Source organism: Saccopteryx leptura, chromosome 13, assembly GCF_036850995.1.
Source record: "Saccopteryx leptura isolate mSacLep1 chromosome 13, mSacLep1_pri_phased_curated, whole genome shotgun sequence".
In the NCBI taxonomy this organism is placed as follows: Eukaryota; Metazoa; Chordata; class Mammalia; order Chiroptera; family Emballonuridae; genus Saccopteryx; species Saccopteryx leptura.
The window spans coordinates 37,339,012-37,366,021 of NC_089515.1; the positions used below are offsets into that span (position 1 = coordinate 37,339,012).

Sequence of the window (27,010 nt, forward strand, 5' to 3'; positions counted from 1 at the left end):
CTGTCCAAATCCAATGCGAACCTGCATGGGCCAGGCAGCTGTGATGGAGGCCATGGATACTGGCTTTACACTCTTCTTTTTGAAATAACCAGTATCAACAATTTTGCAGTTCTTTGACACCTTATCGCATGACATGTCTAGCCCCCAGACATCTCCATTTCACCCACCACATATTGAATAAGAGGAACACAGAGCACATATTATTGGCTTTAAAAAGAATAGAAGACACGCTATCTCAACTCACAGCTGCAATGTCTACATTTAAAGATACTGAAACCAATACAGTAAGTTCTCGGACTCATGGAAGGAAAGAATCTACCTTCTAAGAACTGGGAGAAACTATAAATAAGAAATAAAAATATGATAGCTATCTCCCCTTCAGCGCTATAAATGTTAATAATGTAACTTATTTGTCTTATGTGACAGAACATATTCATATAATGTTGTGAAGTCAGGTAGGTTGTGGCATCATTTTGAGAGCAACTGTTCGGAGTTTAAAGAAAAATGAGTTGAATATTTTAAATGTAGACATTTTAAGCTTTTAAAAACCAAAAGTTATTAGAACTTTTTTTTTTTTTTTTTTTTTTTTACAGGAACAGAGAGAGAGTCAGAGAGAGGGATAGATAGGGACAGACAGACAGGAACGAAGAGATGAGAAGTACCAATCATCAGTTTCTTGTTGCAACACCTTAGTTGTTCATTGATTGCTTTCTCATATGTGCCTTGACCATGGGCCTTCAGCCCAAATGAGCTTGTGCTCAAGCTGGTGACCTCGGGGTCTCGAACCTGGGTCTTCTGCATCCCAGTCCGACACTCTATCCACTGCGCCACTGCCTGGTCAGGCCAGAACTTTTTAAACTAGAAAGGAAAAGCCACTGACCCATCCTACAGGTTTTAATTTCTTCTTTCTAAGAGAGCCTTTGCCCGACAGCACATGAGACCGGCCACACCCTTCTCCACCTCTTCCCCTTAGTTGATATTGATCTGAGCACCAGCTAGTTCCATCACAATGACCTTGTCCCACCCACCCTCAGCCTCATCTCTCTGCCTTCCTGGCTTTCCCTTCTTGACAGTGTCACCTGTTCGTGGGCTTAGAACAAGTGGGGCAAAGTGGCTCCTGCCTGCCGACCTCACAACTGTGTAGGAATGGATGGTTATGGGCTGCTGGCTGGTGGTAACTGCTGTGACCCTCAATTTATTTCTCTGCTGTTTTTGTTCTTCAGAAATTAAAGAAGGAGTCATAATGCTGCCCTTCTTTACCCCCGCCTTCACCCCCACCCCCAGCTCTGCTCTCAGTCTATATCCAGAAGCAGTTTGAACCATTGGGTACCACAAAGGCCCTCACCTAGATCAGCACCCCTGTCCTACACCTTGACCTTGGGCTCCCATTCAGACCAAGCATTCTCTCTCTTCCGTTCTCCTTCCTGCCCTGTGGCAGAGCCTGGATGATCCAATGGATCTGGGAGGGCAAAACTTGGCTCCTGGAGGGTGTGGGGATGGGGGCACCCCAGCAAGTGACCTCCTGCCCTGCCCGGCATCCTTCCTGCACTTAGTTTCTCCTAGGGATCGAATACATAGTAAAGACCATGTCTGGGTGGGGAAGGAAACCTTAGGCCTCTATGAAGACTTTTAATCTGAGAGAAATGGGGAGACATTGGAAGATTTTCACCGAGAATGGACATAAGCTGACTTATGTTTTAACAGGATTTCTGTGTTTGATAAAGCACTTAGGGGAACAGGGGCAGAAGAAAGTAGACACCAGAAAATATTGCCAGCATTTAGGTATGTAAATATAAGTATCCATATATATATAAGTATAATTTGACTATATTATATAGAAAGAGAGAGAAAAAAAAAAACTAGAACCCTGACAATATCTCTTAACATCCATCTTGACCTAGCCATCACAAGAGCTGAATAAACCCTTGGTTTTTTAAAACCAAATATTTTTTTAAAATTACCTTTTGGGTGTCAGTTACTTTGAAATGAATTTTCTGTCACTTGTACCCAAGAGTCTCTAGAATAAAAAATATATGTGTATATTTAAATATTATTGGCACTTAACATTTGTTGATTCTACTTGTTTGGGCTATATGAGAGAAATTTAAGTATCATAAGTAAATGGGGTAATAAAAACTGAAATGATAGATTTATCTTAACCCTCTTATCTAGAGCTATGACAAATTTTATATTTTAAATTTTTTCATAGTTTTTAAAATTTAATTGTTCCTAACATGTGTAGGCAGGCCACAAGCATGTTTAACAAAAGGAAGAAAAAAGTCTTGCTGTATTTTTTAAAATTATTTTTAAGTTCCAAGCAAGACAGATTTTGCTCTTCCTGGAGAGGAATTTGTTTTGACATAAATTTAATGTCAGTATATTAAAGAAGAATAGATTTTAAAATTTGTGCTATTTATAATGCATGTGGGAAAAATGAGCACAGATGATCAGATTTGCTATTTAAATGTAGTAATAGCATAAAATTAAGCCTCAACTAAGCACCTGAGTCTAGCACTAATGCCCTCTTATACTGAGTACACACATATACACACACACAAATACACACAGGACAAAAAGAGTTTGTTCTAGGGGTTGTAGGACACAAGTTTAAACTTCAATAGTGCATAAAAATGTGTATAAGAAATTTATAAGACTCCCTCGCCGCCTGACCAGGTGGTGGCGCAGTGGATAGAGCGCCGGACTCGGATGCGGAAAACCCAGGTTCGAGACCCCGAGGTCACCAACTTGAGCGCGGGCTCATCTGGTTTGAGCAGGAGCCCACCAGCTTGAACCCAAGGTCGCTGGCTCCAGCAAGGGGTTACTCGGTCTGCTGAAGGCCCGCGGTCAAGGCATATATGAGAAAGCAATCAATGAACAACTAAGGTGTTGCAAAGCGCAATGAAAAACTAATGATGGATGCTTCTCATCTCTCTCCGTTCCTGTCTGTCTGTCCCTGTCTATCCCTCTCTCTGACTCACTCTCTGTCTCTGTAAAAAATAAATTAATTAATTAAATTAAAATTTCTATAAAGACTCGCTCGCTGCGATCTATTGAAAGTCAGCCCTCGACACAAGGGTTTGTATTTTTTTTAATTTATTTAAAATTTAAAAAAAAAATGTATTAAAAAAAAAGAAATTTATAAGACTCTTCCCTCTAAGCATTAAAAAATGAGCATGAATGTTTACCTCCACTCTCTCCAATAATTCCACTAAAATAATAGTAAAGAGATTAGATCAAACCACAAGGATTAATAGAAGTGGCAAGGATACAATAGCAAAACTTTGGAGGCAAGAATTCAAATGTAGGAGTAATCAATTTTTAGCAAACACAAGAAAGCAGAAGCATTAGCCAGCAGAGAGAACAGATGTGTAAGCAGCTCACTCTTGCTGCAGGTTCTTCGGAAGCTCTGAACTCAAGGCAGCAAGGACCCTGTCATGGAACAGGTGGATGAAAAATGAAAAAATGGGGAGTCACTGGAAGTCTGAACACAAAATGGCTGGAAGCCTGTATTCCCTCCCCACTGACAGGAGACTGGAGGCTTCCTCTCTGGAGATGGTATTTCAGCAAAGCTCTGGACTTTGGAGTCCCTGACTTCCCTGTAAACAGTCAAGCTGTGCTAAAAACATTGGAACAAGTGAGAATCTGCACACCAAAAAATGAGACCCTCTGCCTCTCTGTCCACGAGGCTTCCTGAATATTGGTGATTGATTTAGGATGCAGTTTTCAGGCTGCTTTTTCTTTTTTTATGTTTATGTTTATATGTTTTCAATTCTTTATAATGAGCATGTATTATGTATGTAACAAAATTTAGGAAGTGAGGCCCTGGCTGGCTGGCTCAGTGGATGGGGTGTCAACTTCTCTCCCTCTCCCTCTTCCCTTTCTCTCTCTCCCTTCCTCTCCCGCAGTCAGTGACTCAATTGGTTTGAGCATTGGCCCCAGGTACTGAGAATAATTTGGTTGATCCAGTGTCAGCCTCAGGCACTGAGGATAACTCGGTTGGTTCGAATATCAGCCCCAGACGGGGCTTGCTGGATGGATCCTGGTTGGGTGCATGTGGGAGTCTGTTTTTCTATCTCTCCCCTCCTCTCATTAAAATAAAAAAAATAGGGGCCCTGGCCGGTTGGCTCAGTGGTAGAGTGTCGGCCTGGCGTGCAGGAGTCCTGGGTTCGATTCCCGGCCAGGGCACACAGGAGAAGCGCCCATCTGCTTCTCCACCCCTCCCTCTCTCCTTCCTCTCTGTCTCTTTCTTCCCCTCCCGCAGCCGAGGCTCCATTAGAGCAAAAGATGGCCCGGGCGCTGGGGATGGCTCCTTGGCCTCTGCCCCAGGCGCTAGAGTGGCTCTGGTTGCGACAGAGCAATGCCCCAGATGGGCAGAGCATCGCCCCCTGGTGGGCATGCCGGGTGGATCCCGGTCGGGCACATGCGGGAGTCTGTCTGACTGCCTCCCCGTTTCCAGCTTCAGAAAAATAAATAAATAAATAAATAAATAGGAGGTGAATTATTTCCAACCTATAATTCCATATACAGCCACACTGTCAACCAATTATGAGAGTAGATTGAAGCATTGATATCACATGTAAATGTACATCCCAGACACCACACACATCAGGAGCCTTCTGAAAGATACGTTCCATCAAAATACAGGGCAGGTGAAAAAGACATGAGATTCCCAAATATTGAGGATCCAGTGAATGAGAGAAATGAATGGAATTTTCAGGATGAAGATGAAGGGAGAGGTCAGGGCCTAGAGATAAGTCCAGATCGGAGCAAGAGAGAGAAGAGCTCCAGGAGCGATGGATGCCTCCAGCAGGGCCAACTTATTCCTGAGAAACAATAAACCAAATGCCTAGGGCCCATGCTACTTTTACAACTTACATAAACGTTATCTTTTTAGTTTCCCTTTAAATCAGGATGAGTAATTTAATGTAACAGTGAGTATAGCAGGGGTCCCCAAAGTTTTTTTTACACAGGGGGCCAGTTCACTGTCCCTCAGACCGTTGGAGGGCCAGACTATAAAAAAAAAATTATGAACAAATCCCTATGCACACTGCACATATCTTATTTTAAAGTAGAAAAACAAAACGGGAACAAATACAATATTTAAAATAAAGAACAAGTAAATTTAAATCAACAAACTGACCAGTATTTCAATGGGAACTATGAGCCTGCTTTTGGCTAATGAGATGGTCAATGTCCGGTTCCAAATTTGTCACTGCTAGCCGTAACAAGTGATATGACGCGCTTCCGGAGCCGTGATGCGTGCATCCCGCGTCACCGGAAGTAGTACTGCACGTGAGCAATGCCGCGCTTTGCGGCGTCGCCACATACAGCCACATACAGTGCTCCAGGGCCACAGGATGCGGATGATCTCACTGACCACCTATGAAAGAGGTGCTCCTTCCGGAAGTGCAGCAAGGGCTGGATAAATGGCCTCAGGGGGCCATATGCAGCCAGTGGGCCATAGTTTGGGGACCCCTGGAGTATAGGATACTGAGGTCCCAGGTTCAAAACCCTGAGGTTACTGGCTTGAGAACAGGCTCATCCACTTGAGGGCAGGCTTACCAGCTTGAATGTGGGGTTGCCAGCTTTAGCATGGCATCATTAACAAAATCCCAAAGTCATTGACTTGAACCCAAAGGTTGCTGGCTTAAACCCAAGGTCACTGGCTTGAGCAAGGGGTCACTGGCTCAGCTGGAGCTGCCAAGTCAAGGCACATATGAAAAGCAATCAATGAACAACTGAAGTGTTACAACTATGAGTTGATGCTTCTCACCTCTTCTTTCCTATCTGTCTGTCTAATTCTCTCACTTAAAATAATAATAATAAATTTTTTAAAAGGTGAATATATAATAATGAATGTATCCTAGATTATATTCATCTTTAAACCAAAGCCACTGTAAAACATGTTTTATTATTTTTTAATAAAGATATTCACAAAGGAAAAACTGCCTAGGACATACAAAAGTCAAAATGTGGCCCCAGCCTCAAGGAGGAAAAAAGTCGGATAACTTCATTTGAATATATGGAAAGGTGATTTAGATTTCATTCAGACTTGACAAACTGGATTAATGATAAAGTACACAGAAAAACTAAGCAAATAAAAATTAAGACAATACACGGTAAAGGGAAAACAAAAAAGGCTATAAGAGATGCCATTTTAATACATACAAGATCAGCTGTGAAAAAAATCTTGTCAAAATAAATGCTGAAATTGATGTAATAAAAGATATATTTCTAGATTAGGAAGATGGGTGAAGGGATCTGTTCCTAGCTGTAAGAGAGCCAACTCCTCATCTTTTATAGCAAGAAGGAAATTTTAAAAAGTAAATTGAAAAATTAAGAAATAGTATTAGCCTGACCTGCGGTGGCGCAGTGAATGAAGCATTGACCGGAAAGGCTGAAGCCACTGGTTTGAAACCCCAGGCTTGCCCAGCCAGAGCACACATGGGAGCAACTGCTATGAGTCGATGCTTCGCGTTTGCACTCCCCACCTTTCTCTCTCTCTCGCTTTCTCTCCTCTCTCTAAAATAAATTTTAAAGGCCCTGGCTGGTTGGCTCAGCGGTAGAGCGTCAGCCTGGCGTGCGGGGGACCCGGGTTCGATTCCCGGCCCGGGCACATAGGAGAGGCGCCCATTTGCTTCTCCACCCCCTCCTCCTTCCTCTCTGTCTCTCTCTTCCCCTCCCGCAGCCAAGGCTCCATTGGAGCAAAGATGGCCCGGGCGCTGGGGATGGCTCCTTGGCCTCTGCCCCAGGCGTTAGAGTGGCTCTGGTCGCAGCAGAGTGACAGCCGGGAGGGGCAGAGCATCGCCCCCTGGTGGGCGGGCCAGGTGGATCCTGGTCGGGCACATGTGGGAGTCTGACTGTCTCTCCCCGTTTCCAGCTTCAGAAAAAATACAGAAAAAAAAAAATTAAAAAAAATTTTTTAATTGTATTAGAGACATGTTATATAAATATGAAGGTAAACAGTACAAGAAACAGTTAAAAGAGAAGACAATTGTTGCCTTGGGGGAAAGAGAATCAGTGGAGGTGAAGATCAGAACAGAGTGCTGCCTTGCATTATATGACTTACATAACTTGTGACTTTATGAAGGAAAACACTACCATAATAAAATTTAACATTAAAGGAACTATAAGCATTGTAGGGTGCTCATATACTTACTTGAACACTTTTTTTTTTTTTTTTTTTTTGTATTTTTCCGAAGCTGGAAACGGGGAGAGACAGTCAGACAGACTCCCGCATGCGCCCGACCGGGATCCACCGGCACGCCCACCATGGGGCGGCGCTCTGCCCACCAGGGGGCGATGCTCTGCCCCTCCCGGGCGTCGCTCTGCCGCGACCAGAGCCACTCTAGCGCCTGGGGCAGAGGCCAAGGAGCCATCCCCAGCTCCCAGGCCATCTCTGCTCCAATGGAGCCTTGGCTGCGGAAGAGAGAGACAGAGGGGAAGGAGGGGGGGCGGGTGGAGAAGCAAATGGGCGCTTCTCCTCCCGCAGCCAAGGCTCCATTGGAGCAAAGATGGCCCCGGCACTGGGGATGGCTCCTTGGCCTCTGCCCCAGGCGCTAGAGTGGCTCTGGTCGCAACAGAGCATCGCCCCCTGGTGGGCAGAGCGTCGCCCCTGGTGGGCGTGCCGGGTGGATCCCGGTCGGGCGCATGCGGGAGTCTGTCTGACTGTCTCTCCCCGTTTCCAGCTTCAGAAAAATACAAAAGAAAGAAAAGAAAGAAAGAAAGAAAGAAAGAAAGAAAGAAAGAAAGAAAGAAAGAAAGAAAGAAAGAAAGAAAGAAAGAAAGAAAGAAAGAAAGAAAGAAAGAAAGAAAGAAAGAAAGAAAGAAAGAAAGAAAGAAAGAAAGAAAGAAAGAGATTTCAGAAAGAAAAGAATTACTGAAAATTAGGAAAGTGAAAAATTCTAAATCTAATCAAACAGAAATGCCAGAAACAGTCATCATGTTATAGTCAGTATGGAAAAAATGTGTTATTAATATGAGCTCTCCATGTCAAGACACTGAGGGAAGAGCTAAGCAATAGAATAAACACTATAATATTTTATTTATACATATTATTTTATTATATTATATGAACAGTATTATTTATTAATAAAATATTATAATTCTTTAAAATGACATCTTAGGTAAGATATTAGCAAATAAAAAGCCTTGAAGATATTTGAAAACCCCCAAAATATTCAAATTGTGTGTTTCACAGATTCCCTAATATCCATAACAATTTTCCAAGAACAGTATGTTCAGACCACAATGTTTTATACTAATCCATGGATGGTTAAGCTGTGTGATTTTAAAAAGGAAAAAAAGAAAGAAAGAAAATATCTTTTTAGCCAAAAGATAATAGTTCTTCTCTCAGACATGGATCAAAAATGTAGTTATCTATAAAATAATAGAGTGTTTAAAGAAGTTCATATTAGTTTACAAAAGCAGGGAAAGAAAATTCTGCTGACCGTACCATGTTGAAGAAAACAAAAATCCCAGAAAAGGAAAGAAGAGTTACGATGAAGACATCAGTGAACAGTGAGTATAAGCCAAACTATTTCAGATCACCCTACCCACCACCCTCAAGGCAATTCAGCTTTCTCAGTGACTGGTGTGGGTTTAGAATCCCAGGAGATCACTCAAATGCTGCCCAAAACATTATACAATAATATTTCCTTTTTAAGCCAACCATGAAAGCAATTTGCTTATGTTTCTCTTTCAGGCCACACCCTCATATCTGAGACTCTGAATGCCGGAGAAATAATCAGTAAAGCCATTATGAACATGTGCTAAGCTCAGGTATTAGATCTTTCACTAATTCGAAAAATATTTATTTAATGTCTTCTAGGTGTCGGGCACTGGGATTGTAGCTGTGAACAAAACAGACACTGTGGCTACCTTCCCAGAGTTTATGGTATAATAACTTATGGAATAATGAAGTCCCACATGTCACTTTATGTTTGGGGAAATGTTCATTCTTTTCTTGCTAAATTGCATGCCCATTTTAATAGCCTGAGAGATAAGCTGAATTCCTCTTAACACAGTTTATGTTTTACTACTAGGAGACTGGAAAGCTGCTGGTGGTGGTGAGGAGTTGGTATCATATAGTTTACAAGGTAAGTAGCCAATCTTCCTACAAAATTTGAGTGGTTTCTGATGGAAGTCCAAATCAAGACTTGCTTCCTTGGCCCTGGCCAGTTGGCTCAGTGGCAGAGCATCAGCCCAGCATGTGGATGTCCCGGGTTAGATTTCCGGTCAGGGCACACAGGAGAAGCGACCATCTGCTTCTCCACCCTTCCCCCTTCCCTTCTCTCTCTTCTCCTCCCCCAGACATGGCTCAACTGGCTCAAGCTAGTTGACCTGGGGTGCTGAGGATAGTTCCAATGGCCTCCACCTTAGATACTAAAAAAATGGCTCAGTTTCTGAGCATGGAGCAACGGCTCCAGATGGGCAGAGCATCACCCCCTAGTGCGCTTGCTGGGTGGGTCCCAGTTGGGGCACATGCAGGAATCTGTCTCTGCCTCCCCTCCTCTCACTAAAATTAAAAAAAAAAATTTTTTTTATAAAGACTTGCTTTCTATATGGAAGTTTGGTAATGTATTAGTGCCCTTAGTGGCTGTGATGGGTGCAACTGGCAAGGCTGCAGAGGAGCCAAATGCCTACTGCCCACTGGCTTTGCTCAGATGTCCTCAGGGCCACAGCGTGGAGTCCAGCTCCCAGGACTCAGGGTAGTGGAGGCTGGCAGAGCTGCCGGATATGTTGAATCACCAGGAGAGGCTTTTGCACAACAACCTATAAGTTTTCTTTTAAGGACTTTATCTTAATAAAATGACCATGAACATATAACATATATGGGTTTGAAAAAATGAAAGTAACCTAAACGCCCAACCATAAGAAGGTTGGTTAAGTAAATTATTGTGCCTCCAAATGACAAAACCATATATGCAACCACTAAAAAAAAAATGGTATTTTAAAAATATTGAATGACACAGAAAGATTTCCATCATTAAGTGGGAATGAAAGCAGATACCCAACTAACATGCATAGTGTGAACACATTTTGTAGAATTGTGTATGCAAAGGAAAAAAAGGTTGAAAGTTCCAACAAGGTACTATATTGAACCTACATAATAACATGAAGACATGCATAATAATCAAACAGAATATTATCCAGCCATAAAAAAAAGGAAATCTGACATTTTCATCAACATGCATGGACCTTGAGGGCATTAAGTGACATAAATCAGACAGAGAAAGACAAATATGTATGATCTCATATGTGGAATATTTTTTTTAATTTTATTTTCATTTTATTTATTCATTTTAGAAAGGAGAGAGAGAGGGAGAGAGAGAGGAGAGAGATAGAGAGAGAAAGGGGGAGGAGCAGGAAGCATCAACTCCCATATATGCCTTGACCAGGCAAGCCCAGGGTTTCGAACCGGCGACCTCAGCATTTCCAGGTCAACACTTTATCCATTGAACCACCACAGGTCAGGCTGGAATATTTTTTAATCTCTAGATAACAGAGGTTATAAAGTAAGTAAATTCTGGGGACATGATGACAATAATTAATAATACCATATTATCTGTTTAAAAGTTGCTAAAAGAGATCTTAGAAGTTCTCATCACAAGAAAAAAAATTGTGAATATGTTTGGTGATGGATGTTAACTAGACTTATTGTGGTGATCATTTTGCAATACATATGTATATTTAATCATTATGTTGTACACTTGAAACTAATTTAATGTTATATGTCAATTATATCTCAAAAAAAGAATAACAATCAAATAAATTTAATTTACAGGACAGAATTTACTGTAAGAGTAAAGTAAACATAATAAAGGAAGCAAACAGAAAAATATTTGCAAAACATAATAGCTAATCTCTTTAATATAGCACCAATTCCTTCAAATCTATAAGAAAAGCATTAACAATGCCGTAGCAAAAATGAAGACATGTTTAGAAAAGGAAAAATAAAAACAGATTTTTAAATATGAAGCTTTTTACCTCTCATAAAGAAAACACAAAAATTGAAACCAAATCAGTACTATTTTCTAAGCTAGAGGCTTGGCAAAGATCAGAAATCTTAACACATTTGAGTTGTCAAGAGCATAGAGAGGCACTCTGATGTATTGCTGGTGGGAGTATGAATTGTTAAAACCTCTGTGAAGTGAAATAGACAAATCAAAACTTTTAATGCATATGCCTTTGAACCCAGTAATTTTACTTAAAGGAATTTATCCCACCGTTATATTCAATCCTGTGGTAATTATAACATGTACAAGAACAACCTTTGCAGCCTTTTACATAATAGGAAAAATCTAGAAACAACTTAGAGACTGATTAAATTATGGCACAACTGTACAATGTAATATTCTATAATGATTAAAAATAGTAAGGCACTTCTTTCATATTCTTATATGGAAACATCTCAAAAATAATTAAGTGAAAAATTCAAGGTGTATAATGATGTGATTGAACATTACCATTCTGTAAAAAAAAAAAAAATTAGATGTATGTATGTGTGATTGTGTATACACAGAGATCATACATACACTAATACCCACACACCTGTATAGGCATAGAACATTAAAAAGATATTTTAAAAAACTGATAAATTGTTTCTCTGTAAAGTTGAGGGCAGGTTAGACAAACTCCAACAGCTAATTAATTCTTGTTCTTTGCCTCAAATTTGTCCCTCCTTTCATTTCTTTATTTTTAAAAAAGGTACTACTGTTTATCACATTATGTCAGAAAAATGGGAATCAGATTTCTCTCTTCTCCTTTCCTTCCCCATCCCCCCTCACATTAAATCAATTACCAAATCCTGCTAATTTTACCTCCAAAACATATCTCAACTTTGTCTGTTTCTGTCAGATACTGGTTGTCCCCCAAAAGAACTATTCACGGTTCTTTTTGTCCTTGGTCATGAAACCCCAGGTCTTCAACCAGACTGGTAGTCCCTAAAATAACCATTTTATTTCCTGGCACTCCTTTCAACAACATGCGCCCTTGTGAATAAGTTCTGTCCAATGAGCTGTAACTAGAAGTGTCATGTGTAATTTCTAGAAATGCCCTTAAAGGGAGGAAACATACTATTTTCCTTTCTTCCTCATTCACATTGACTATAATAAAAACAACAGGTCTGGAATTAAAGCAGCCATGTTGTACCAAGAAGTGAAATCACTTGTAAAATAAGATGTAACGGATCTGGTCCTTGGTGATTGTGAAGCCACTAATCTAATTCTAAGCTAACTATGTGCAGACTGTAATTATGCAAGGAAAAAAATAAACATCTATCTGTCCACGCTTCTGTAATATGATGTTATCGGACACAGCTACTCCTAATCTCAAATGATAAAATGCCACTCTATTTCAACCTTCAACCCAAGCCCAACCCATCTCACCTGAACTATTGCAATAACATCCTACCTGTTCCCACCACGTCCATTCAATTCCACACACACCAACCAGAGTATTCCTATTAAAATATACCATGATTAAATCACTCCTTTGTTTACAATTGTTTCATGAGTTCTCATTAAGTTTTAAATTCTCAGGATGACTTATTCAATCTCTTGTTTTCTGAGCCCTAAAACTCCAGCTCACCCCTTGTTCATTTCCTGTCTCACTCTCAGGACTACAACTACTTGTAAAGTTCAAATATCCTGTTTCCTCTGCTGTAGCATTCCGTGTAAACCTTTTCTCCTCAATCCCTACTACATAACTCACTCCTACTAAACTCTCAGGTCGCTGATAAACTTTAACTTCCAGCCCTGGCCGGTTGGCTCAGTGGTAGAGCGTCGGCCTGGCGTGCAGAAGTCCCGGGTTCGATTCCCGGCCAGGGCACACAGGAGAAGCGCCCATCTGCTTCTCCACCCCTCCCCCTCTCCTTCCTCTCTGTCTCTCTCTTCCTCTCCCGCAGGGAGGCTCCATTGGAGCAAAGATGGCCCCGGCGCTGGGGATGGCTCCTTGGCCTCTGCCCCAGGCGCTAGAGTGGCTCTGGTCGCAACAGAGCGACGCCCCCTGGTGGGCAGAGCGTCGCCCCTGGTGGGCGTGCCGGGTGGATCCCCGTCGGGCGCATGCGGGAGTCTGTCTGACTGTCTCCCCGTTTCCAGCTTCAGAAAAATACAAAAAAAAACTAACTTCCCATTTCTCTTGAATCTCTGCGTTTCGGTTCTATGGTAGCTGCTGCTGTCAGGAAGATGGGACAGCTGGGTCTGCTGCAAGTAGCCTCATTTGAGCATTTGCCCATGTCACAATGAGTTTGCTCCTCAATCCCAAACCTTTCCTCAACAGATTAACAGGAAAGTCAGTAATGGTGAAACTTAAGTGGAGAATGGAGCACAAAAGCTACCTGGCATCTGTAGATGGCTTTATGAACATGCAGTTTGCAAACACAGAAGAATACATAGATGGAGACCTATAGGACATCTGGGGGAAGTCCTTTTGGGGGGTTTTTTTTGGGGGGGGTTAGACAATTAAATTTAATGGGGTGACATTGATCAATAAGAGTACATAGGTTTCAGGTAAACATCTCTATAATATTTGAACTGTCGATTGTGTTATATACCCATCACCCAAAGTCAAATCATGTGATGCGATGTATTTGTATCTAAATGAGTACTTTTTTCTTACAATCATTATTAAAAATTAATAGGCCTGTAAACATAATTGCAATATAAAATATTACAAATGTTTTTATTATGCATCTTTCATAGTGTATTATTGTCGCAATGAATAAAAAATTTTTTTATTTACGATATTGTTTTCTTCAGTTTATTTTTGTTCTCCTTTTCTTCTTCTTTTTTTTTTTTTTTTTTTACAGAGACAGAGTCAGAGAGAGGGATAGACTGGGAGAGACAGACAGGAACGGAGAGATGAGAAACATCAATCATTAGTTTTTCATTGCGCATTGCGACACCTTAGCTGTTCATTGATTGCTTTCTCTTATGTGCCTTGACCGCGGGCCTTCAGCAGACCGAGTAACCCCTTACTCGGGCCAGCGACCTTGGGTCCAAGCTGGTGAGCTATTGCTCAAACCAGATGAGCCCGCGCTCAAGCTGGCGACCTCAGGGTCTCGAACCCGGGTCCTCAGCATCCCAGTCCAATGCTCTATCCACTGCGCCACTGCCTGGTCAGGCTGTCCTCCTTTTCATAGTAAAAAAGATGGTCACCTTACTACAGATGCAGTCCATGGCCCACACAGTATTTTTTTTTTCATTATCGTTGAAGAACTTTAGTCAGTACCTTCTCCTTTTGGTTTGTCACAGAAACTGAAACCAGAAAAATAACCCTCAGATCTGGCTGCCTGCCACCATGAAAACCAATTATCTGACTGGTGAGCAGAATAGAGGTTTATGCAAGTGCCAGCCACCTAAGAAGATGGAGGGACTTCTGGCCTCAAAACCTATCTCCCCCTTCTGGTGCCGGCAGGGGTTTTTATAAGGAGGAAGAAGGGCAGTGGGGAATAAGCAAAACTAGAATAATGGAATCAAAAGGAGGAGGTTCAGCATTCTTTGCTGAAGGCTCTCAGCACAGTTTGTTCAGTAAGTGGATATAAGTCTCATATCTCTCAGAACTGGCGCATTTGAAGGTCAGAGTCCATTCTGTTGTTACAGGAACTTAAGCTGGCAATTAACTTATAAACTAAGGTTTTTAGTTCATGCAATAAGCGTCCACAGCCTGACCAGGTGGTGGCGCAGTGGATAGAGCATCGGACTGGGATGCGGAAGGACCCAGGTTCGAGACCCCGAGGTCGCCAGCTTGAGCACGGGCTCATCTGGCTTGAGCAAAGAGCTCACCAGCTTGGACCCAAGGCCCCTGGCTCCAGCAGGGGGTTACTCGGTCTGCTGAAGGCCCACGGTCAAGGCACATGTGAGAAAGCAATCAATGAACAACTAAGAAGTCGCAACGCGCAACGAGAAACTGATGATTGATACTTCTCATCTCTCTTCGTTCCTGTCTGTCTGTCCCTGTCTATCTCTGCCTCTGTAAAAAATAAATAAATAAATAAATAAATAAATAAGCGTCCACAAATTGCCACAGTCAGGCTGTCTGCTTGGCCTTATCCTGTGATGAGGGAGAGAGAGGAGGCACCTGATGTTAACCTTTGATGTTCATCAGCTGAAGGAAAACAGTCCTTTTAACTATAACTTGGCCAGAGGTGAAAGTGCAGGATTGATTTTACATATTTATTTATTTATTTATTTATTTTAGCAAAAGAGAGAGAGAGAGAATGAGGGACAGACAGATAGGAAAGGAGAGAGATGAGAAGTGTCAACTCATAGTTGCAGCATCTTACTTGTTCATTGTTTGCTTCTGATATGTGCCTTGACTGGGGGGCTCCACCTGAGCTGGTGACCCCTTGCTCAAGCCAGCGACCTTGGGATCAAGCCAGTGCCCTATGGGCTCAAGCCAGCAACCATGGGGTCATGCCTCTGATCCCATGCTCAAGCTAGCAACCCTGTGCTCAAGCTGGTGAGCCTGCATTCAAGCCAGCAACTTCAGTTTCAAACCTGAGTTTTCAGCATCACAAGCTGAGACTCTACCAGGTGTCCCCAAACTATGGCCCGTGGGCCGCATGCGGCCCCCTGAGGCCATTTATCCGGCCCCCCGCCATACTTCCGGAAGGGGCAGCTCTTTCACTGGTGGTCAGTGAGAGAAGCACTGTATGTGGTGGCCCTCCAACGGTCTGAGGGACAGTGAACTGGCCCCCTGTGTAAAAAGTTTCAGGACCCCTGTTTCTATCCACTGCACCACCACCTGGTCAGACGATTATATACTTTTGATTTGCTACAGAACACACAACTTTGATTACTAAATTATTGAATCATGGTTATAAGTGCAACAAACTGTATTTAACATTTTACAGGAATTCTTTTATAAGCTTACTTTGTTAGTACATTCTTATTTAACTCTATTTTATGGCTAGTCAGACTAAGATTAGTAAATCAGTAACATAGCATGTTTATTCTTGGTTATAGTTTCACCAATTCATGCCATTTCACCAACTTAGATCTTTTTCTTCTATCCACTAGGCCTTTGCGTCTTGGGCCTGTTTCCTCTGCTAAGGTAGATGTTCCATCAGGTTAAGCTAAGATACCTGCCTTCTGCGTCATTCTATGCCCTCTATCCTAATATCCTGTGAGTGACATATTAAGGTGCAATAGAAGTCCTTGACCAATAATTGAAGGCAATGAATGAACTGCCTTTGCTACCATCACTAATATATGTTTCCTTCCTTTTTTTGTTTATTAATATTATACGAAGTGAAATAAGTAAAGCAGAAAAAACCAGGAACTTCATTATTCCATACGTAGGTGGGACATAAAAGTGAAACTAAGAGACATTGATAAGAGTGTGGTGGTTACGGGGGAAGGGGGGAGAGGGAGAGGGAAAGGGGGAGGGGGAGGGGCACAAAGAAAACTAGATAGAAGGTGATAGAGGACAATCTGACTTTGGGTGATGGGTATGCAACATAAGTGAATGACAAGATAACCTGGAGTTGTTATCTTTGAATATATGTATCCTGATTTATTGATGTCGCCCCATTAAAAATAAAATTATTAAAAAAATAAAATAAAAAATAAAACAACTGTGCATTTTTATAGAACAAAAATATATATATATCAACTACTCTAGGGAGGTAATAATGTAAAGAAGTAATTACTGCACACCAAATTCTGAACAAATTTAGCACATAATTCTCAACCTTAAAGGAAACCATCATCTTTTCTACTAATGGACAAAATAGAAAGTAAAATCATATCTATATTCTTCTGAAGGTTTTGCAAAACATTTTATGTAGGCCATTCTAGTTTTGTCGCAAAGGAGTTAGACACCTCAATGACAGGGACTTTAATTCCCCATTGGCTTTTTAATAACCTCAAGATGTCCCCCTCTATATGTTTCTATAGTCTATCTTTACTAATGGCAACACTAAAAATATACCTGGATCATACTGCTGAAAATTCTTATCACATCAAACATGGTGCTTAGTACAAAACAGAAACTCTGGCTTTACAGCAGTAATTTTAAAATGAAGATATGGAACAATATGTCCCTGTACTGTCCAGATATCTTATTTTTATGTTTTCTATTTCCTCATCCATTGAAATGGCAAAAGTTTGAGGATTTGTATTTATTTTCTTATTTTTGAGGTTACAAAATTCAGAGACTCTTCTATAGCCCTGAGCCTTCTACGTTTTGACAGAGAGTGTTAGAGCTGAGTCACTTCTAAAAATTAAATTCCAGGTTCCCTCCACATCATTATACATTTTTATTGCTTTGAAAATTTCTCATCCCACCTAATACACACACAAACATATTTTAGTAGGATTTCTTCACTTGGTCAAGACTACACTCTTATTAAGGTCTCTAAGTACTTCAGGGTTTATTTAAATTCTAAATGAAATACTAGAATTCTTTTTAAAAATATTCTTCTGTAACAAGAGAGAGAGAGAAAGAGAAATTACTTTAAACTTAAAATGTAAAGTTTAGGCTCTGGCCGGTTGGCTCAGCGGTGGAGCGTCGGCCTGGCGTGCGGGGGACCCGGGTTTGATTCCTGGCCGGGACACATGGGGGAAGCTCCCATTTGCTTCTCCACCCCCCCCCCCTCCTTCCTCTCTGTCTCTCTCTTCCCCTCCCGCAGCCAAGGCTCCATTGGAGCAAGGATGGCCCGGGTGCTGGGGATGGCTCCTTGGCCTCTGCCTCAGGCGCTGGAGTGGCTCTGGTCGCCGCAGGGTGATGCCCCGGAGGGGCAGAGCATCGCCCCCTGGTGGGCAGAACATCGCCACTGGTGGGCGTGCCGGGTAGATCCCGGTCGGGCGCATGCGGGAGTCTGTCTGACTGTCTCTCCCCGTTTCCAGCTTCGGAAAAATACAAAAAAAAAAAAATGTAAAGTTTAAAGTTGAAATTTTAAATAGAATATAAATAAGTTGGGGTTTTTTTATGTGACAGAGACAGAGAGAGTCAGAGAGAGGGACAGATAGAGACAGGCAGAAAGGGAGAGAGATGAGAAGCATCAATTCTTCATTGTGGCACCTTAGTTGTTCATTGATTGTTTTCTCATATGTGCCTTGGCTGGGGGGCTACAGCAGACTGAGTGACCCCTTGCTCAAGCCAGCGACCTTGGGCTCAAGCTGGTGAGCCTTGCTCAAACCAGATGAGCCCACGCTCAAGTTGGTGACCTCGGGTTCTTGAGCCTGGGTCTTCCACGTCCCAGTCCAATGCTGTATCCACTGCGCCACCACCTGGTCAGGCAATAAATTTCTTTAAAAAGAAAAAAAAAAAGATCTAGGCCCTGGCTGGTTGACTCAGTGGATAAGGTGTTGGTCCAGCATGCAGACATCCCAGGTTCAATCCCTGGTCAGGACACACATGAGAAGCAACCATATACTTCTCTTCCCCTCCCGCTCCCCCTTCTCTCTTTTCCCTTCTCACAGCCAGTGGCTCAATTGGTCCAAACATCAGCTTCAGGCACTGAGGATAGCTCAGTTGATTTGAGCATCCGTCCCAGTCAGGGGTTGCTGAGTGGGTCCTGAGTAAGATGCATGCCGGAGTCAATCTCTCTTCCCACTTAAGAAAAATAAAGTCTAGATGAAAAGTATTTTCATAAACAAAACAATAAGAATATTTATTTTCTGCCATTAATACAAAGCAAATCCCCTGATGTGAATGAAAGTAGATCATAAATTAGAACTGCTGTCATGACAGTTTTCTTTCTCATCAGTATAATATCTTACCAAGTATGAAAACCAAAACATCAGACCATTAGTTTTGTTCCATGTTTATTTAAATAAAATAGCTAAATGGTTTGGTGCAACATTGTATGTTTTCTTATTTTTCTTCCTCTCCCTTCTACTCATCATCTTTGTTGAACTGATTTGAAGACCAGAAGCAATCACTTTCTGTAACTTCAGCTCTCCAATTAAAAATATATCCACTGGCCCTGGCTGGTTGGCTCAGCGGTAGAGTGTCGGCCTGGCGTGCGGGGGGACCCGGGTTCGATTCCCGGCCAGGGCACATGGGAGAAGCGCCCATTTGCTTCTCCACCCCCTCCCCTCCTTCCTCTCTGTCTCTCTCTTCCCCTCCTGCAGCCAAGGCTCCATTGGAGCAAAGATGGCCCGGGCGCTGGGGATGGCTCCTTGGCCTCTGCCCCAGGTGCTAGAGTGGCTCTGGTTGCAACGGAGCGACGCCCCGGAGGGGCAGAGCATCGCCCCCTGGTGGGCAGAGCGTCACCCCTGGTGGGCGTGCCAGGTGGATCCCGGTCGGGCTCATGCAGGAGTCTGTCTGACTGTCTCTCCCCATTTCCAGCTTCAGAAAAATACAAAAAAAAAAAAAATCCACTGACTTTTTCTCCATTGGAAAGACAAATCACATTGTCTAAAAGTTATGAATCATGTGCCACTGTGACTGTTTCTTTTATGCTGAAGGCAATCGGCCCAACAGCCCTATGTCCTTCAAAAATGAGTTTTCACAAAACTCCAAGTTCTCTAAATTACCCGCACAACAGTGTTCAGATGATAAGTTGTTCCATGTTTTATTAGGTGTCTCAGGAAACCCAAAATCATTTGACTCTGTCATTAATGTGATCACTGATAATAATAATAACTAGTATTTATTGAGCACTTACTCTTCTCCAGGTGCCATGTTAAGCATTTTATATGTGCAATCTCATTTTATCTTCCCAATAACTCACTATTAGTCAAAAAATTTTTTGGTTTAAAATAGCAAAAATCCAGCTCAAAAATGTTTAAGCAAAAGAGAAAGAATAGGCTCAGGAATCCGGAGGCCTTGGAACAGAGTTGGCCTAAGACATGGTCGGGTCCACAGCCTTGACAGTGTCATCAATACAATGCTGTTCTCTCAGCTCTACTTCCTTCTAAATTGCTTTATTCCCTGTGTTCATGTGAAATGAAGGTCATTAGCTCTATGCTTATATTCTATCAGCACAACAATCTGCTATGGACTGCATTTTGCACAACCCCAACTCCATATATTAAAGTCCTGACCTCCCAGTGTGACAGATTTTGGAAATGGAGCCTTTAGGAAGTAACTAAGGTTAAGTGAGGGTGTAAGAGTGGGGCCCTGGTCCAATGGGATTGGTGTTCTTATAAGAGGAACCAGACACGGGAGAACTCTCTCCCCTCATCATATAGGGACACAGTGAGGAAACAGCTACTTATAAGCTAGGATGAGTCCTTACCAGAAACTGACCCTACTGGCACTAGTAGGGTCAGTTATTGAACTTAGGTTTCAGAAATGTGAGAAATAAATTTCTATTATTTAAACCACCCAGTCTATGATATTTTGTTATAGCACCTTAGCTGACTAATACATAACCCAACAACCTCAACGAAAGTCCCAGAATTGATTCTGATTGGCCTTGGTCAGGTCACATGTCCACCACTGAATTCATCACTTTGGAGGCTTTTCTGAGATACCTGCAGACCCTTTCAGCTGATGTCAGTCTTACTTGAACTATTGGGATCAAAGTTAAGAAGAGGTTATTCTCTAAAAGAAAAGTATTACTAAAAAAGGAAGAAAGGGAGGGCCCTGGCCGGTTGGCTCAGCGGTAGAGCGTCGGCCTAGCGTGCGGAGGACCCGGGTTCGATTCCCGGCCAGGGCACACAGGAGAAGTGCCCATTTGCTTCTCCTCCCCTCCGCCGCACTTTCCTCTCTGTCTCTCTCTTCCCCTCCCGCAGCCAAGGCTCCATTGGAGCAAAGATGGCCCGGGCGCTGGGGATGGCTCTGTGGCCTCTGCCCCAGGCGCTAGAGTGGCTCTGGTCGCAATATGGCGACGCCCAGGATGGGCAGAGCATCGCCCCCTGGTGGGCAGAGCGTCGCCCCATGGTGGGCATGCCAGGTGGATCCCGGTCGGGCGCATGCGGGAGTCTGTCTGACTGTCTCTCCCCGTTTCCAGCTTCAGAAAAATGAAAAAAAAAAAAAAAAAAGGAAGAAAGGGATGCAAAGAAAAACAAAAACAAAACAAGAACAGGTGATTTCAGAAATACTGTGGAGAAGGTACTCCCATTTTATATAAGAGGAAACAATAGGCTGGGTGACTTTAAGAGACTTACTGAAAAATTCCTGTGTGGTGCATGGCAGAGCTGGGTGGGATTCAGACTCTTGAGTCTGAACTCAACGCCATTGTACTCTTCAACCTCCTTAACAATGGAGACCTTAAGAAATGGCATGTAACACTATTTGAACCAACCAGCCCCATATTCCTTTATCATAGGAAAATTTAGCAGGATGCATCGCTTCTCGGCCTTTTGGCTAAGATCAAGTGTAAAATTTAGCAGGATGCTATATAAATAATATGCTTCTTTCTCTGTAATTTTTATCAAAATGATAAAAACAAAAACTTCTAGTCAAAGCAAAAACAAAAAATAGTAACTTCTGGATTGTATCAACGGTCTGTTTAGACCAGGGGGAGTCAACTTTTTTATACCTACGGCCCACTTTTGTATCTCTGTTAGTAGTAAAATTTTCTAACCGCCCACCGGTTCCACAGTAATGGTGATTTATAAAGTAGGGAAGTAACTTCACTTTATAAAATTTATAAAGCAGAGTTACAGCAAGTTAAAGCATATAATAATAATTACTTACCAAGTACTTTATGTCGGATTTTTGCTAAGTTTGACAGAATAAATCTTTATAAAACAGCTTACTATAGTTAAATCTATCTTTTTATTTATACTTTGGTTGCTCTGCTACCGCCCACCATGAAAGCTGGAACACCCACTAGTGGGCGGTAGGGACCAGGTTGACCAGCACTGGTTTAGACAAACAGCATCCTCAACAATAGATTTGAAATGTAAGTCTCCCTGATTACAATCGTCACAGAAACATTTTCCAAGCATTTTAGGGTTCTTTAATTGTGTCTCTATTATTTGTGAATATATCAAAACATTTTAAATCTCATAATATTTCTCTTGGCTCACTATTCACCCCATGAAGTAGAATCTCCTTTTATTTATCCCAAGCATGCCTCATTCAGGCTGCAAAGGATGTTTCTCTGTCTTGTGTTCAGGGTTTGGTGAGACAATCTCTATTGATATCCAGATCAGACTATTGACCTTATAGATTAGCCTGGAGTTTATCTCCTCTCTTCTGTTTCCAGGCCAGATATTGGACAATTAAGTTCATCTTCATGAGGCATCTCTTCGATGATATCTTTCCTGAAAAACTGCAGTTGGCATTTGAGATGTGGCTCATAAGCATTTAAGGGAAACAAGGCTCCAAGACAAGGCTCCAATAGAGATGAAGATTAAGCCATTGGCCCTGGCCAGTTGGCTCAGTGGTAGAGCCTCGGCCTGGCGTGCAGAGGTCCTGGGTTCGATTCCCGGCCAAGGCACACAGGGGAAGCGCCCATCTGCTTCTCCACCCCTCCCCTTCTCCTTCCTCTCTGTCTCTCTCTCCCCCTCCCGCAGCCGAGGCTCCATTGGAGCAAAGATGGCCTGAGCACTGGGGATGGCTACTTGGCCTCTGCCCCAGGAGCTAGAGTGGGCTCTGGTCACAACAGAGCGACGCCCCGGAGGGGCAGAGCATCGCCCCCTGGTGGGCATGCCGGGTGGATCCCGGTCGGGCGCATGCGGGAGTCTGTCTGACTGTCTCTCCCCGTTTCTAGCTTCAGAAAAATAAAAAAAATTTAAAAAAAATAAAAAATAAAAAATAAAAAGATTAAGCCATTTTAGTGTCTCCAGGCCAGATCAGTTAGCAGCAGAAGTCATCAAAGGATAGAGGAAATGATGGAGAAACAGAAAACGGGTTGGTAAGCAGTAGGCAGCTGAGAGGATCCTCATCCATTGGGTTTCTAACAAAGCTAGATTCCACAGCAGAGATCTGAATCTAGAGCATTCATGAGCATTACTTATAAGCACTTTTGAGGCTTATTATAATTTTTCTGCAAGGGCAAATTCTCTAATAAGGTGATCAAAATGCTTTTTTATTTATTTTTTTTTTTTAGCTAATTGAATAACTTTTATTGCTCAGAATCTTCTTTCCTTGGGCAATGGCAGGAGCTTTGGGAACTAACCCTCGGGAGCAGAGCCAGAGGCACTAACTAGTAGAGGAAAGAGTGGGGCACATTTGGTCCGTTATCCTGGATACGCTGGAGGCAGTTGTAGACTCGTCCAAGGACCCAGGCATGTCTACCTTGGGCAAGGCTGACATGCCAATGCAGAGCATAAGCAGTCAGGTCAGCCTGGGTTGGCATGAGGGCTCAGTGCCCTTTAACCTTGCCCTGGGGTCCCTGAACCTCCCGGAAGCTAAGCACCATCAGGCCCACATTGATGGTATAGGTCGTGATGCAAACGATGCAGAAGTCATAGAGCACGAAGAACAGGACCCAGGCCAGGTAGACAGAGCCAGCGAGGGACACCAGGGAGCTCAGCTGTAGCAGGACAGATACCCAGCGGCCCCGGAGGCAACCTAACAACAGCTGCAGTGTATAGAAGATGCACCCGAATATGCTGTCGGATTGATTGAAGACACTGTCTGAGCCCAGCACTTGCTCCACCAGTCCAAAGCCCCGACCCCACCTGGAGGAGAAGACGCGCGAACAGCTGATAGCGGTGCCCACGTCGCAGAGCGCACGGTAATCCCAGTCCCGGGCGCGCGCAACCTTCACGTGGTGCGCGTAGACAGAGAGCACGAAGCCAGCGAGGCAGAGCGCAAGCCGCGCCCCTCCGGGGCTCCGCCAGGTAGCACCCATGTCTCCCAAAATGCATTTTTATAGGAATATCCGAATAGAAAAGAATGCTTGTTAAAAGGTCACTAGATTGTTTAGTCTCAGTCAGCAGGGTGGATCGATGACTGGTTTCCCGGAACAAGACTTACCATTAATGCTTACCAGAAAGTTACTTAAGCATTTTATTGGGAATGTTAATTTTTTCACAGAAAGGAGGTTACAAATTACATCATGTGAAAAGATTCCTTTCCACACCAGGTTTGGGGCAACTTCTCTTTCATAGTAATCAGAGTGCTTAAAGCTAGTGGCCATGAAGAATTCACATGACAACCTTAAGAATTTAAAACTAGCCTGACCAGGCGGTAGCGCAGTGGATAGAGCATCAGACTAGGATGCCAAGGACCCAGGTTCGAGACCCCGAGGTCGCCAGCTTGAGCGCGGGCTCATCTGGTTTGAGCAAAAGCTCACCAGCTTGGACCCAAGGTTGCTAGCTCTAGCAAGGGGTTACTCGGTCTGCTGAAGGCCCACGGTCAAGGCACATATGAGAAAGCAATCAATGAACAACTAAGGTGTCGCAATGCGCAACGAAAAACTAATGATTGATGTTTCTCATCTCTCTGTTTCTGTCTGTCTGTCCCTGTCTATCTCTCTCTCTGACTCTCTGTCTCTATTAAAAAAAAAAAAGATCTAGGCCCTGGCTGGTTGGCTCAGTGGTAGAGCGTCGGCCTGGCGTGCAGAAGTCCCGGGTTCGATTCCCGGCCAGGGCACACAGGAGAGGCGCCCATCTGCTTCTCCACCCCTCCTCCTCTCCTTCCTCTCTGTCTCTCTCTTCCCCTCCCGCAGCCAAGGCTCCATTGGAGCAAAGATGGCCCCGGGCGCTGGGGATGGCTCCTTGGCCTCTGCCCCAGGCGCTGGAGTGGCTCTGGTCGCAAAAGAGCGACGCCCCGGAGGGGCAGAGCATCGCCCCCTGGTGGGCAGAGCGTCGCCCCCTGGTGGGCGTGCCGGGTGGATCCAGGTCGGGTGCATGCGGGAGTCTGTCTGACTGTCTCTCCCTGTTTCCAGCTTCAGAAAAATACAAAAAAAAAAAAAAAAAAAAAAAAAAAAAAAAAGGTCTACCTGAATCATTACCAGCTAGAAGCAGCGGTCATTGGGACTTGGACATGAGCTGCAAAGTATAGAATGGTGACAACAATTCCAGTGCCATGAGGACTTTTCCTGGATGTGGACTTTTCTGGACTCCTGCTCCCTGTGACAGCTCCTAACAGACTGAACTGTGGTTGGGTTGCATATTTCAGGAATTTGGCATGGTGATGGGGCCAACTTGGACTTGGTGAACATGTTAAGGACACTACTCTTTTATGGATTCTTGCTGTATTGGCCAAGAGTTTGCTTAAAGGCTTTTAATCACTGTAAAAAAAATAGAAGACTGGATAAAGAAGATGGGGTACATATACACCATGGTATACTATTCAGCTAGAAGAAATGATGACATCGGATCACTTACAGCAGAATGGTGGAATCTTGATAACAGTATGCGGAGTGAAATAAGTGAATCAGAAAAAAACAAGAACTGCAGGATTCCATACATTGGTGGGACATAAAAACGAGACTAAGAGACATGGACAGGAGTGGGGTGGTTACGGGGGGTGGGGGGAGGGAAGGAGGGAGACGGGGAGGGGGAGGGGGAGGGGTACAAAGAAAACTGGATAGAGGGTGACAGAGGACGATCTCTCTTTGGGTGATGGGTATGCAACAGAACTAAATGAGAAGATAACCTGGAAATGTTTTCTTTGAATATATGTACCCTGATTTATTGATGTCACCCCATTATAATAAAAATTTATTTATTAAAAAAAAAAAAAGAATTTGAAACTAAAGCAGAGTGATTCAGAGTATGAATTTTGCAGCAGACAGACCTGGGTTTTAAACCTTCAGTTTATTAGTGTATTCATGTGTGAAATAAGGGTGATAATACTTTGTTGGGAAGGGAATATTAATAAATACTATTTTATTCTTGTCATTTTCTCTGCATTTTATAACTGATCACTTTCATAGTGATCACTTTTATAGTCATCATAATAATAAACAATGATTTTTATTTTTATAAAATCTCTATAGCAAACAGGACCTATGTTTTTAGGATCCTTTCAAGGTCCTGATGTAATTTAAAAATGTAGAAAATATTTGGGCATCAGAATCTAGGGAAATCTTTAAACATTTAGTTCCTCTCACTGTGAGAGTCAGGCAGTCCTAGACCAAACCCAATTCTGAGTGAAGTTTTTACACCAAAAAAATCTTGTAAGAAAAATGGACAGTGGCCCTGGCCGGTTGGGTCAGCGGTAGAGCGTCGGCCTGGCATGCGGGGGACCCGGGTTCGATTCCTGGCCAGGGCACATAGGAGAAGGGCCCATTTCCTTCTCCACCCCCCCCCTCCTTCCTCTCTGTCTCTCTCTTCCCCTCCTGCAGCCGAGGCTCCATTGGAGCAAAGATGGCCCGGGCGCTGGGGATGGCTCTGTGGCCTCTGCCCCGGGCACTGGAGTGGCTCTGGTCGCGGCAGAGCGACGCCCCGGAGGGGCAGAGCATCGCCTCCAGGTGGGCAGAGCGTTGCCCCTGGTGGGCGTGCTGGGTGGATCCCGGTCGGGCACATGCGGGAGCCTGTCTGACTGTCTCTCCCCGTTTCCAGCTTCAGAAAAATACAAAAAAAGAAAAAAAAAAAAAAAGAAAAATGGACAGTCTCATTCCATGGATAGCCCTTGCAATGGTAATCCACTAAAAATAGAATCAAGAAAAGTATTTCTTTTTTTTTTTTTTACAGAGACAGAGAGAGAGAGAGTCAGAGAGAGGGGTAGACAGGGACAGACAGACAGAAACGGAGAGATGAGAAGCATCAATCATTAGTTTTTCATTGCAACACCTTAGTTGTTCATTGATTGCTTTCTCATATGTGCCTTGACCGCGGGCCTTCAGCAGACCAAGTAAACACTTGCTCGAGCCAGTGACCTTGGGTCCAAACTGGTGAGCTTTTGCTCAATCCAGATGAGCCCGTGCTCAAGCTGGCGACCTCAGGGTCTCGAACCTGGGTCTTCCACATCCTAGTCCGACGCTCTATCCACTGCGCCACTGCCCAGTCAGGCAAGAAAAGTATTTCTAATGCTTACTTTTTAAGAGGCTTTGGTTCAAAGGTCTTTCTCTTTTCTAGATGGACCATTAATACATTCCTGGCGCCCTTGTCCAAACATCAGAAATCTAGAATCTTCTTTCTCGTGTTGCAGGATTCCCAGATGCCCCACACACCTGAGACTAATGTGGCCAGGACCATGAGGATAGGGG

The 27,010-nt window shown here is 43.3% G+C and overlaps 2 pseudogenes; one reads left to right on the forward strand and one right to left on the reverse strand.

The window, feature by feature from the left end:
• Nucleotides 1-13,243: 13,243 nt before the first annotated feature.
• LOC136384846 (small nuclear ribonucleoprotein F pseudogene) lies at nucleotides 13,244-13,411 on the forward strand (annotated as a pseudogene).
• Nucleotides 13,412-22,961: 9,550 nt separating this feature from the next.
• Nucleotides 22,962-23,704, reverse strand: LOC136384632 (vitamin K epoxide reductase complex subunit 1 pseudogene; annotated as a pseudogene).
• Nucleotides 23,705-27,010: the final 3,306 nt, after the last annotated feature.